General features: G+C 45.2%; 1 long non-coding RNA gene across 1 annotated transcript; it reads left to right on the forward strand.

Moving 5' to 3' along the window:
• Positions 1 to 1,163: 1,163 nt before the first annotated feature.
• Positions 1,164 to 13,723, forward strand: LOC111940964 (uncharacterized). The gene is made up of 3 exons (XR_002869794.2): positions 1,164 to 1,328; positions 5,454 to 5,570; positions 13,652 to 13,723. It is a non-coding gene; the product is annotated as an uncharacterized LOC111940964 (long non-coding RNA).
• The last annotated feature ends 416 nt before the right edge of the window (positions 13,724 to 14,139 follow it).

The following is a 14,139-nucleotide window of genomic DNA, read 5'->3' on the forward strand; positions in this document are numbered from 1 at the left end:
GGTGTAAATACCAGCAGCCTCATTTACCTTCAGGGGCTTGAAATTCTAAACAAAGAGATGCCCAAAGACCACCAGAAAAAAAACTAGTATTCTTATCCATGTAGCTACAAATGCTCATTTCCCATTTTAATCTCTGTCCAGAGGATGAGGAGGCAGAAGGCATATAATTTCAATTAATCTGAGATCTGCAAGTATAAGGAGCTATAAAAGAGCTTATTATTATTTATTTCTCCAGGCATTTTACCCATGTACCATTAGAGATATACAGCTAAATGTGCCTTCTGTGTCAATGACAGTGGTCTGTGAAATAACAAACATTAAAAACCCATAGGAGAGGTTATCCTTTCATATCTGATGGAGGTTTCAGTAAAATGCTTGGGTGGTATTTCACCTGGATGCCAGAGAGCTGTGTACAGCACACAGCTATACAGACTGCTGAGGCACCTCCAGTGCTGGGACAGCCCTGGGCCCCTCAGCACAGGAGAGACACCGAGGGGCTGGAGCGTGTCCAGGGCAGGGAACGGAGCTGGGGAAGGGGCTGGAGCCCCAGGAGCGGCTGAGGGAGCTGGGAAAGGGGCTCAGCCTGGAGCAAAGGAGGCTCAGGGGGCCCTTGTGGCTCTGCACAAGTCCCTGCCAGGAGGGGACAGCCGGGGGGGTCGGGCTGTGCTGCCAGGGAACAGGGACAGGAGGAGAGGGAACGGCCTCAGGCTGGGCCAGGGGAGGGTCAGGTTGGACATCAGGGAAAATTCCTTCATGGAAAGGGTTGTCCAGCCCTGGCCCAGCTGCCCAAGGGCATTGGTGGAGTCCCTATCCCTGGAGGTCTTTAAAAGCTCTTTGGGTGTGGACCCTGGGGACATGGGTCACTGGTGGCCTTGGCAGTGCCAGGGGACTGGTTTGAATTGGAAATCCTGGAAATCTTTTTCAATCTAAACTCTTCTGTGATTCTCTGCATAACACGGGACATAGCTGGGTTTTGAAGATGACCCGCAACGCTGTCCACAGATGTATTCAGCACCTGAAGTGTCATCATCTCACTAGGGGTGGCAGCTCTTCCTTTCCTTATCCTCCTGCTGCCTCCACTGTGCTGTGGAATGCTCCTTGCTGGGGTTGCCATGCAGCAGTTCCATGGATCATCAGTGCCCCAGCACTTGGGTCCCCAGGCTGCCAAACCAGTGTCTGCTGGCCAGGGCTGGGTGGTTCCTGAAGAGCGGAGTCATGGAGATCACAGAATCACAAAATGAAAAAAAAAAACCTCTTTGGAAGGGACATTTAAAGGCAGTCTAGTCCAAGTACCATGCAAGAAGCAGGAACATCTTTAACTAGATCAGGTAACTCAGAGCATTCTCCAGCCTGGTCCTGAGTGTTTCCAGAGCAGGGGAAACCACCAGCTCTCTGAGAAACCTCTGCTTGTGCCTCACCTCCCTCAGTGTAAAACTACTAATGTCTCACCTGAATCTTTTCTCTTTTCATTTAAAACCATTTCCCACTGTCCTATCACTACATGCCCATGTCAAAGATCCCTCTCTGTTCTCCTGGAGCCCCTTTAGGCCCTGGCAGGAGCTCTGAAGTCTCCCTGGAGCCTTCTCTTGTGCAGGGGAGCAAGTCTTACTCTCTCAGCCTGCCTCCAGAGTGAGCTGTTCCAACAGAAAGTGCTGCTGAACCCCAAGCAGGGTGTGCTGAGACCTGGCAGGGTCCTTCAAATAGGGGCACTGGAGAAGAGAGGGAGGGTGCAGGAAGGTTGGGAAGCTCCTTGAGAAGCTCCTGAAGAAGGACACAAACATGTGATGGTGAGCATGGATGTCAGCAGCACCCCACACTTTACAGGAGTGACAGACAGAGTGATGGTTCATTCCTGAAGACTCACTGCACTGCTATTACAGTTGCTGCTGCTGCCACCCCTCATCATACTTTCCTGCCCCTGCACCCCTCACTCCTCTTTTTAATGATTAAATGACTGCATTTGGTAAAGGCATGATAGGAAAAAAAAAAAAATTAATAGAGGCTCCTTCATCTCCTCCTGAGGGGGGACAATGGCACAGAGGCATCTGTGTGCATGTTTAATGGGTTCAATTTCCTTTCCCTGCCATGGTTTGGTGGCTGACAAGGGAATGCAGCAAGATGGTGGTTACTGCTGCTTTATTGAACGGGACTCCATGAACACCCACTTGGGCATAACACGAGCCGTGCCCAGGCTTCCCTCTCCTCAGCATCTGTGCACGTGGCCAAGGGCAAGCGCTTCTTTGAGAAGGATCATCCCCCCTTTTCTCTTCCCTCCCCCTCACCCCCTTCAAAGTAGCCCAACTGACACAAAGGATGCTGGCAAACTGGATGTGCTGGAAAAGCAGAGCTCCCGGAACGCCCCTTGGAGCGCCATAAACGTGTGTAGAAGGAAATTAATTGAATGCTGTGTATCGAAGGAAATAACAATAACAATAATCACGCACATCCCTAGCAACTAGACAGGGAAAAGATCTATGTGGTTCTTTCGCCTCTTCTCTGCCAAGGAGTGATTATTCTCTTCCCCAGTTAATCCCAGAGGCATCAGGCAGATATTTTGAAGAGAGAAGGTGTTTTTCCAAGGGCAAGTAGGTGCTAATGTCGGAAGAGGAGGCATGATCCTTTTGCACACTCCAAAGGGGATGAGGGAGGTCTCACTCTGGTGCTGATTACTAGATTCAGCAGTCCTGAGCCACAGTGACCATGAGGACCAGGATGGAGGATGGGACTCCATCATCTCATGTGGGCAGCACAACAGACAGAGCTGAAGAATCCCAAAATAATTTGGACTGGAAGGGACCTTTAAAGGCCACCCTGTCCAATCCCCTGCCATGAGCAGGGACAGCTCCTACTAGACCAGGTTGCTCAGATGCAAGGTTGGAGTGGCTGGCATGGACAGAGATCTCGTGCTGGTTCTCTGCACAGGGTATTTTTGAGGCCAGCAAGATTATTATTTTCTTTATAAGATAGTAAATTATTATTATTATCTTTGTAAGATAACTTTAGATGCCACATGCAAGCAGATTTTTGCCTGTTGGTTGAGCTGCTGTCCTCAAATTTGTTTTCTCAGGCAGAGACACCCAGTTTATACTGGGCTGTGAGTATAAACTCACAAGTTTACAAAACAAGAGGTCTCCCCAGAATCTAGGCAGGATTTGCAGCCACACATGGTTCTTCTCTCCTTGCTTTTCAGAATTCCATCTCCCTTCAGGACCCTAGACCAGCTTTGAGCTGAAACATCCCTGCCACAGGCAGGAGCTGATGAGTGGTCCTTCCACTCCTGGGGAGGGAAACCTTGAGGAAACTAATGGCCATAAGAGATTGTGGGGATAGCTTGGAAGAACTGTGCAGGTTGGGGATGGGATCTGATCTACAGGATGCCCTTCCAGCTGTGGCTCACACTGAGGTGTGGGAGGTGTCCAGCTAAAAAAGTGCCTGTGAGTTGGATGGTCTAAATCCATCCCTTTCCTTGAAACCCTGACAGCTGCTTTGCCTCTCTTCACTATCACTCCCCATTTATAAAGAGCTGATGAGAATATGCTTCTGGTCTCTCACACCGAGGCTTCATTCATTAATAGTTACAAAAGGTTTTGAGATCCTCAGATGGCCAGTGTGAGAGAAGTAATTATTTATTAACAGCTTCTGTGAAGGTGTGGGCAGCCATATTACATCTCTCCAGGGTATTTAATTTAGGTGCTGAGCATTTATTGTGAGTCTGAGAAAGTAATTGCTGATCTGGGCAGCGGGAGGTGAAAAGATTTATTTTTTTTTATTTTTTTATTTTTTGTATCTGAATGAGATGCCTATAAATGCAGATCATATTCTTTTACAGTGGAGATAAAGAGCTGATACCAAGGGACCAACAGTCCTTGAGACTTTTACAGAGGCTGAGATGTGTCTTTGTTCAACGCCCTGTTGGAGGGTGCCCAGGGATGGTTGGGGTGATGGAGGCAGGGGTGCCGTGCTGCATCCCGCGGGTGTTGGGAGGCTGGCAGCGGGCGAGCATCTCCTCACGAATTTCCCCTGGGCTGATGTTCACCTTGCCCTGGCCTCCCTGCAGGGGCTGACCCTGCTGCCCAAATCGTGCCCATGCCCTCCGCAGGTGTGTGGGGACAGCGCTCACCGCGCTCCCAGACGCGGCGGTAACACGGGGCCTTTGCCATTAAGCGCCTTCCGTCTCCTTTTCTTTTGTTAAAACCAAATGGAACAATGTAATTAGCTTGTTACAATTAAAGTGACTCGACTGGATAAATTGTAATCACCCAGACTGAAGTTAGGCATCCCTGCAGGTCCCGGCCAGAGCAGCTGAGCTGCCTCATTTGCATAATTAAAATATACAAATGATAATGGATTTTGTACTCAATTTCCAGCGGCTGTAAATTCGAGAAACTATGAAATTAGAATAACTGAGATGGAACCCGCCTTGAGGTAATGAGGATGACAAGTTTTGACAGTAGGGGTGTTTATAACACTAGTTTCTCGCTGCAAAATAAATAAGTACAAAAAAGATTAGACAGTGATATTACTTAATAGTTCCATGGACAGTGGGGAAAGGAGATAGACTGGTGATTACCTCTGCAAATTTACGCTGCCTTTTTGACAAGCTCACTCCTAACCTTAGGGGACACCTTTCTCCTGATTATGAGAAATTGAGAATGAATTAAATGCATAAAAAGGGTTGTCACGGATAGACAAACTAAAGGAAAAGAAATGAAATTAGTCTTGCCATTTTAGCTTGCCGCAGGAGGAGGGGGGCGAGGGAAGGGGAAAAGGCAGGGAGAGAGGTTTCAGTGCTCCTGCAAGGAGGAAATGAAGAGACTGAGTGGACCAGAACCAAGGCTGATTTCACAAGAAATGGAAAGTCCTTGGAACCCCAGGTAAAAACAGGAGAGAAAATAAAATAAAATAAAATTAAATTAAAAAAAAAAAAAAAAAAGAGGTAGAAAATTACTTATGCAGGGAAGCTACAGGTTCAGTCTGGCAAGGAATTGTGGTTTTCTATGAATGGCTTTGCGGTTTTTTTGGTAGTTTTTTTGTTTTTTGTTTTTTTGTTTTTTTTTTGTTGGTTGGTTGGTTGGTTGGTTTTTTGGTTGTTTTTTTTTGTTGTTGTTTGGTTGGTCAGTTTTGGTTTTTTTTAACATTTCTCAGCAGATATTTCCTGCCTCCATTTTTAGGCTTTTAGATCTCCTGAGAACCTGTCAGAGCTGGAAATCTGGGCTGAGCCAGGAGTGGGCATGTTGCCTGGCATTTCTGAGTTCTCTTAACCTACACATCCAAAATAGCAGTGGTTTTATTAATATACACTTGTCCAAAACAATTTTGTCCAAAATTATTCTGCAAAGCCAATTAAAAATGATGGTTTCTGTTGTCCTCAACTTTTCCACTTAGTCCAAAATAATTAATTAACTATTGAATGTGGTGGAAAATGCTTTTTTTGTAATTTTTCTCTCTTTCAGTAGGACATTCAGCAGCCTAAAGAAAACTGAACCTGTTAGGAGCAAGTGTTGAGCAGAAGATCTCCCTGGAATGGTGTGAGAGTGAGGAGCAGAGGGTTGGAGCCAGGACTTGTTCTGGTGAGCAGGATTTACCTGCTAGCAGCTTCTGTGAACAGATCCTAGGATATGCTGATTTTGCTTTTAATTCACCCCTTTTTTGCCCTGGTAGGAACTACACTGGTCAGCTCAGATGGAAATTCCAATCCCATAAATGTCTGGATCTTCCAGGTGGTTAAAAACAGGCATTTTTTTTGTTCTGGAATGAGGAAATTGATTAGGGATTGGTTGAAGGAAAGCTGGCATAATGCTGGTGCTGTTTTCCTTGGCCCCGTGTGGAGACAAGGATGGGACCATGGGGGTGGGGGAGCACTGAGGACCAAACCTGCCTTGCCAAAGGGTTTGGAAAAGGCAATGGAAACTCCACCTTCCATCTCCCTACTCCAGGATCCTATGGATCCCATGCTCAAAAGCTTATAAATCCTCTGTACTCCAGTGAAATTCTAATAATGTCACTGATGACAGTGACATTTCAGAAGCCTGAAATGAAGGAGGTGGAAGAAGATGAAGGGAGGTGAGAGTGATGGGAAAGGAGGAGAAAGAGGGAGAAAGCACAAGGGTAAATATGAGGGGTAAGCAGGGAAGGCAAGAGGTACCCAAAAAGCAAAGAGTGCAGAGGTGCTGAGAGAGATGGGCTGGGGCTGGGGGACTGCAGAGGGTCCCATCCTCAACCATAAGTAGCAGCAGGAGCACTTTCTCACCCTGCATGGAAATATTTTCACAGAAACTCTGTCTCCCTCTTCTTGCACACAGCCATGGGTCAAAACAGTGTGGTGCTCTATATTTATCTTTTGAATATCATCTGAATTAATCCTGCTGTCCTCCAAAGAGTGCTGCTTGCTTTCAGACCCGTTGGGTACAACTTTCTTTCCTCTCTTCCCTTATTCCTAGCTTTCAGTGCGTTTGCAGTTTAGGTACAGCCGTCATTTACATTTTATAGTTTTCTTTACAGCATCTTGTTATTGCGTTATCTGTTAAAGAATGTATTTTTAATGTGTTTTATAGCATGCTTTATAAATAAGTTATTAAAGAATGTACCTGCAGCTAGTGATCACTTAATAAATATTAATAAAGCAATTCCAGATGAGGCCATTATTAGGAGTGCTGCAGAACACCCTTGCTACCTAGAAAGAGTTTCTGTGCTGGTTACCAAAAAGTTCACGAGAGTTAAGAAGCAGAGATGGGAAGGATCAGGGTGCCCAGAGAAGCTGTGGCTGCCTCATCCCCAGAAGTGTTCCAGGCCAGGTTGGACAAGGCTTGGAGCAACCTGGGGTAGTGGAATGTGACTTGGAGCAAAATGATATTCCATGTGCTTTCGAACTGAAACCATTCTGGGATTCCAAGATTCTGTGAAGGGCTCATTTTGCAATGTCCTTCTCCCCCTTAAATCCAGACTGACATGTTTTTTTGTTTTGTAGCAGTTTTATGTTTTTTTTTGTTTTTTTGGTTTGTTTGGGTTTTTTGTTTGGTTGGGTTTGGGGGGTTTTTGTTTGTTTGTTGTTTTTATTTTGGTTTGAGGTTTTGTTTGTTTGTTTGTTTTGTGTTTTTTGTTTTGTTTTTTTAATGAAATACCAATAGCAAGTATTGATGAAGTACCAATAGCAGATATTAAGAAGGGGAAGGTAAAAAAAGAGAAAGGGACTCTGAAGATATAGCTGGTTTGTGTCCATTACAAGTGAGGAACACAGAGATGGCTTTGCAGGACATTATCTCACTTCACTGGCTTTTCCACATCTGACTAAAATGTTATCTTAATACTAAGAAATAGTCCATTGTATTCTTCCATATGACTGAATCTGTATTTTTTGATAGCCAGTAGACAAAGTCCTATGGTAAATATGGTCATTGCCTTCTATTTTGCAAATCTATTTTAGTTCTAGCTAGAGGACACTTAACAGCATCCATGGGTGGGTGATCTGATGACAGACAAGGGCCTTTTGTGTGGGGAGTAAAGCACCTAAATCCAGGCAATTCACAAGATTATTTACTGTAAATAAAGAATTTGAAATTTTATAAACTCAGCTTGCACAGGGTCAGTAGGATTGTGAGCAACAGCTGGATTAGTCACAGCATCACTGGACACTGTGCAGTTGCACAAAACTGTCCTTGGTGTCTGAGACCAGAGCAGGCAGGAGGGTGTTCTCTTCTGTTCATGCAGGTGCTGAGGGAGGAGACCCAGGGGAGGTTTGATATTAGGGAAAACATCTTCAAAAAGGGCTGTCCAGCCCTGGCACAGCTGTGGTGGAGACACAATCCCCTCCCTGGAGGGATTTAAAAGCCATGTGGATGTGACACCTGGAGGCATGGATCACTGGTGGCCTTGGCTGTGCTGGGGGAATGGTTGGACTTCAAGGTCTTTTCCAGCCTAAATGATTCCATGACTCTGTGAGTCCCAAGAACTTCGGATCACTCATCATAGTTCTTATCCATGATCCTGTTCTAGGCTGCCTTCTGGAGCAGCAGACCTCTGACAATCACCTCTGCCAGTCATTGGCATCTGCCATGTCTTTTTTCTATGTGGTGCCACAGTTCATTGTGACCATTGTGGATATATTTGTTTCTCCATTAACATCCACCTCCTTCTTTAATCACATGGAAGCTTCCTCCCACCCTCATTTCCTTGCCCTACTCCATGGCCCTTTTTCAGATCCGTGTTTCCAGCAGATCAGAGATGCTCCCAAAGGAAAGAAAGTGCTTCATGAGGGAAGAGGCAGCAAAGCTGGCTTCCTCCTTCCACCTCCCCTTTTCTGCTCTCATTAGGGGCCAGGTACCCTCCTCCCAAAGCCCAGAAAGCAAAGGATAGGTTTGAAACTTCCCTCCTCTCTCTGCAGCTCCCATAATTGCCTTTGACACTGTTTATCATCTGTGATAATACAGCTGTGCCCTGTTACCTCCAGCTGCCCTAATTCGTGTTATCAGTCTGGCACCAGGGAGAGGGAGGTGAGAGGTACAGAGGAGAGGTGAAGCCATTACAGAGCTGACAGGGCAGTGAGAATGGAGGGTGGTGATGGACTAGCCATCACTTGACCTGAATGCAAACATACATCCTATTGGATTGACCTTTCCCTGAGAGTAATGGATCTCCTCGTGCATCATTTTTGCTACATTGCTGGCCATTCCAAGGAGATGGTTTCTGGTAATTAAGATAGATCCCTCATATAATCCACCCACAGCGACAATCAATAGGCGCCTCCAGAGGGATATTTCCAGATTATTGCTATGTCAGCGCAACTTGTGGGAGCTTTGTAGATCTTACAGTGAGGAGCATGACCAGGAAAGCAACACAGGGGCGATTTCTGGGGAGGCAAAGGGTTTTCAGGAGCCATGCAGGGTGTTTGCAGCTGCACATGGGTCACTGTGCCCACTCTTGTTTGGGATGGCAAACACGTAAGAATTATGAACCCCAATACAGCTGTAAGGAAATGTCAGTGCAGAAACTCTGCAGTCCTACATGAACACAAGCCTGTAATAAGCAGACTCAGAATGGAATGACTGCAGCAGGGTGCTGAGGTGGCCTCTGGTGCCGTCCTGGCTTGTATCTGCCACAGTGGGGCCAGCAGGACCAGGGAAGTGATTGGAAGTGATTGTCCTTTTCTACTGCATGAGGCTGCACCTTGAGTTCTGGTTTCAGTTTTGGACCCCTCAAAACAAGAAAGACATTGAGAGGCTGGTATGTGTCCAGGGAAGGGAATAGGGCTTGGGAAGGCTTACTAGAGAGTAAATCATTAAGGAGTGGCTGAGAGAACTTTCTGGCTCTGCACAAGTCCCTGCCAGGAGGGGACAGCTAGGTGGGGTCGGGCTGTGCTGACAGGGAACAGGGACAGGAGGAGAGGGAACGGCCTCAGGGGAGGCTCAGGTTGGGCATTGGGAGGAATTTTTTCATGGAAAGTGTGGTCAGACCTTGTCAAGGTCTGCCCATAGTGGTGTTGGAGTCCCCATCCCTGTAGATGTCCAAGGAATGCCTGGATGTGGCACTCAGTGCTCAGGCCTGGGTGGCAAGGTGGGGATCAGTCACAGGTTGGACTCCAGCTTGGAGGTCTTTTCCGACTTTAAACTTCCTCTGATTGTATAAATCAAACTCGTTCTCTCACTCTTCTCAGTTGAGGAGGTGCTTTCCTGCTCATGCTTCCTCCTTTTTTATGTGTTGTTTTGAGTACCCATAAAGCAGGGAACAAAGCTCCCTGCACTGTACACAGGTACAAGGCTACATGTAGTGGCACTTGCAAAGGTGGAACTGGGAAAAAAATCTTTGTTTTCATTTGAAAATTGAGCATGTTTGATGGAGGTGTCCTCCCAGGAGTGCACATCAGAGGAGGATACAAGTGCCTCTTGCTCCTCTTGATTCAGCCACTTCTCTAGTTGTTAACCAAATACAACAGTGTCTTCAAATTCCAAATATGGACCTAGAAATGAAACCCCTGCATGCTGCCATTGTACAAAGCAAGAAGCTACCCAGCTTCTGCTGCCCCCACCCCATTTGTGCTGCCCCCTTTGGTGGTACAAAATCCGTCAGTGGAATGAGGAAATTCAGAATGTTGAGTGTGGTTCAATTCCCTGGTACTTTATCCAGCTATGCGAGGACACTCCCCTGGAGCTTAAGTCTATTAGAATTTAAGAAAAGACCTGAGAGCTATGGAGTCTCTGCATTGCACCCTTGAATCACCCATCAGTCCTTGATCTTCTTGAGAATGTCTTTTTGCTCCTTTTTGACTCCTTTTGAGCAGGTCTGGCTATATATTCATACCCCACCATGGAGCCTAGGAGAGAAATACTAATTCTAAAGGAACATTCTGAGATACCAAAATGCCAGCGATGGTAATACATAGCATATTTTATGGAGTCTCACACTGTGCATCATTTGCTGCAAGAAATGACAGTAAAATACATATTTTTGAATATTGGGTCTTCTCCAGTACCTTTTTGTGGGGTTCAGTAGCCCATCAAGTTGGTAAGACACATCAGCAGCATTGGTGTTTTGGAACTCCAGAGTGAGGGCTGGCTTTGCAGCTCCTGAATCATGTGGTAAAACCCCTGCTGATGACAAGAGGCTCTGAAATTTATTCCCTTAGTCATATTGATCTAAGAAATGCAGCCAAACACGAGTTGGGATATGCGCTTTAAAAATGTCAAGGGGAAATTATTTCAAGCTCTGAATATATATGAAGTTAATAACTTGCCTCTTCCCATTTCCCTTTTTAGCTTTCATTCTGGATTGCTGACCTGATTTTCCAGAAAGGGATATTTGGTGGGTCAGTGGTAGGGAGGGATGAAAATGATTCCTTGTTCAGAGCCCATTTTTTGCCACCAGAGCCTGGTCTTGCAAAGTCCTCTGAGGGCTTCTGGGCTGAGAGGAAACCTCCAGAGTGTGACTTTTTTTCTCTTACTGAGTGTTTCACATTTACCTGATGCACATTTTTCATCTGAGTCTTCTTCTAATTTGTCTTCATTCTGGATATAATAGGATCTTCAGATGTTCTGGTAAAAGGGAAATGTAGGAACACCCTCTTTCAAGAAAAAATCTCTTATGGAGGACCTCAACCTTTGAATTACATTCCAAACATTGAGACATACTCGCTCATCTCCAGGTTTTGTTCTTTATGTTTCCATGAATTTATGGAACACTTCTGCTCTTTGTCCCTCCTAATCTTTTAAATCAGCTTTACATACCTTCCATGGCCAGTTTGATCTTCACGGCTTTTCATGTTGTGGGTTTTTTCGTTGCCTTTTTTTTTTTCATTATAGCTTTCCATTTCACGTTAGCACATAAAGAAAAATGCATTTTATTGGAATAGCTATGTCACAGCAGAGATTATTTTTTCTCCCTGTGGATGAAACCAGATACTGTTTTTCATGTGGCTCATGTTATAACAATCTCACTCTGGCTGTATGGCCAAAACCTAATTGTAGTATTTTGAGAGGAAATTCTTATTATTTAAATGCAGTTTCACCCATGATACATTTTAGAGCTATAAAAGAACATTAACTGGTTCTTATTTTATTTGTTTCATAATACTAAGGGTTTATATGAATTGATAAAGCTCTTAAAAAGTCGATTATATTTGTACCTCTCCACACTACTGTGTGCAAAATTTGTAAACAATAATAAAAAGAGATCTGTCCACCACTCAGCCAATGTAATATCTTTTTTAAAAGGTATGGGTGCTTCTCTGATTGGACTTAAGAAAAATAATCTGATGAGTGATTTCTCTTAGGCCAAATCAGCACTGTCCCTTTGGGGACAGGGAGGCAAACGCTACCCCAGCAGAGGTGCGTGGCATTCAATATAGAGAAGTCTTGAACTTCCATTTGGGCAAAGATATGCAGTACCAAAACACAGCTACTTTGGAGGAAGCAGGTGATTGAAGTTTTTATGGAGTAACTCAAGAGTTTTTGAGACTTCCAAGTCTCCAAATTATTTCCCACCCCCCACACCCCCTGCCCGCTCGATAATTTTCAAAGAGTTGTAGACTGGTTTAGGTTGGAAGGGATCTTAAAATCTCATCTCATCTCATTCCAACCCCCTGCCATGGGCAGGGCCACCTTCCAGTGTCCCAGGCTGCTGCAAGCCCTGTCCAGCCTGGCCTTGGACACTGCAGGGATGCAGGGGCAGCCCCAGCTGCTCTGGGCACCCTGTGCCAGGGCCTGCCCACCCTCCCAGCCAGCAATTCCTTCCCAATATCCCAGCTGGGCCTGCCCTCTGGCACTGGGAAGCTGTTTCCCTTATCCTGTCATTCCAGGTCCTTGCAAATGGTCCCCTCTGTTTTTCTTGTCAACTCCTTCAGGTCCTGGAAGGTCACAATTAGGTCACCTTGGATCTTCTTTACTTCAGGCTGGAAGATCCCAATTCTCTCAGCCTTTCCTTATAAACAGAAGTGCTCCAGCCCTCTGATCATATTGATTTCCATGTGAGAAACTGCTTCCAGCTCACCTGGGTGCAGGATTGGTAGCTCCCCACTAATTCCTGGTTCAGTGTCACAAACTCACTGGTCTGCCATCACAGGCTATTGGCAGCAGGTACCAGACCATCAGACCCACCATAAGGATGGGCCTTGGAACAAATCCCCTAAATATTCTGAGATTCATTTAATCTGATCTTAAAAATAATTCCTAGTAAACAGAAGACAATGAATATCTTCAGATCTCGAGACACCTTTAGTATGTATGTGTATGTGTGATTGTGGATTAATATCTTTCTGAGCTCCAGTGAAAGGGGCCATTATAAAAATGAGGTTGGCTAAGATGATTAAACATTATTTACAGAAAAGACATGGGTCTGATTAAATCATGGGAAGGGGGGGTCTGTTTTATGGTGACAGGAAAAAATACACATCATTCAATAGAGGTGCTTGCTTCATTTCAGTAATTAGAGACTAAAGCAACTTGGACAGTCTGTCAGCTCCAATATCGTGGCATTAACTAGTAGATCATGTAAATAAAAGCTGTGTGATTAGATCAAAAATTAAAAGCCTGTAATTTTTCCTGTTGCCTTGCAGTTTACTATTGAGGTCTGTTGAAATGCTCTCACCAAGCACACACCTCCAAGACTAATTATTTATAGGGCTGCATTTTTTAAAACTCCTTTAATAGTTCCCCCTCTAGAATCCAGTTAAGCGACCAAATTTTGGGAGGCTCTTGTTAGACAGCTCCACAAAGAGATCTCATGGTGGCAGAGCTCAGAATCTGAGGTTCCTATAAGCTGCTCTTTTCAAAATCAGACCCTAAAAATTTCTGCTATAAATATTTTTTTTTTACCTAGTCTTGGGTCCAGGTTTATTTTATTAGTGTGGGCAAGAGAGAAAGAGATTTCAGTGCTTTTCCAATAAACTCCTTGGCATGACAGAGGTATAAAATGCAGCCAATCCCATCTTCTATGCATCCTGCCCAAGGTTTGGGCTACGCTGGAATCATACTGAAATGCAGAACTGGGTGAGTGAGACTGGAAGTCCATGTCAGGCACCTTACTGAGGGTAAGTGTTAGCAAATTATGGGAACTACAAAGGGAGGAGGAACCTTTAAATAACCAAGTGTTCATAGAACCATAGAATGGTTTGAGTTGGAAAGCCTCTTTTAGATGTCATTTATTAAACACCTTCTTTTCCCAGGGTAATTTCTTCCTGGAGGACACCTGACTATTTCTGGGGGCCTCAGAGCTAAACTATTGCTGGGGTATGGAGACAAACAAGAAATCTGTTTCATCCTTCCATAGATGGTAAGAGCAGGTAGGGAAAAATGGACTCAAATAGGACCCATTTCTCTTGCCCAGCCAGCAGGGCCGTGGCAACCCATGGGCAAGGAGCTCTCTGCATCTCCAGGTGTACAGTCACTGTATTGCCTGGTGAAGTTAATTTTCTGCAGCAGCACATTTTTTTGAAACTCACTGAGTGTGGCCCTCTGTCACTGTGATTGTGCCACCCTTGGTAGTCTTCTGCTGTGGACAGCCACAGCTCTGTGCTTGGATCCAGCACCAGCATCACCAGCCCAAGACTGATGTGGTTCCACAAGTGTGATCTGGACAGAATCCAACTTCCTGCAGTCAGCACAACCTGAGGTGGGCAGGATACAGCTGGATACAGCTGCCTGGTCTTCCAGG

The sequence above is a fragment of the Cyanistes caeruleus genome, chromosome Z (genome assembly GCF_971803275.1).
Source record: "Cyanistes caeruleus chromosome Z, bCyaCae1.hap1.1, whole genome shotgun sequence".
Taxonomy (NCBI): Eukaryota; Metazoa; Chordata; class Aves; order Passeriformes; family Paridae; genus Cyanistes; species Cyanistes caeruleus.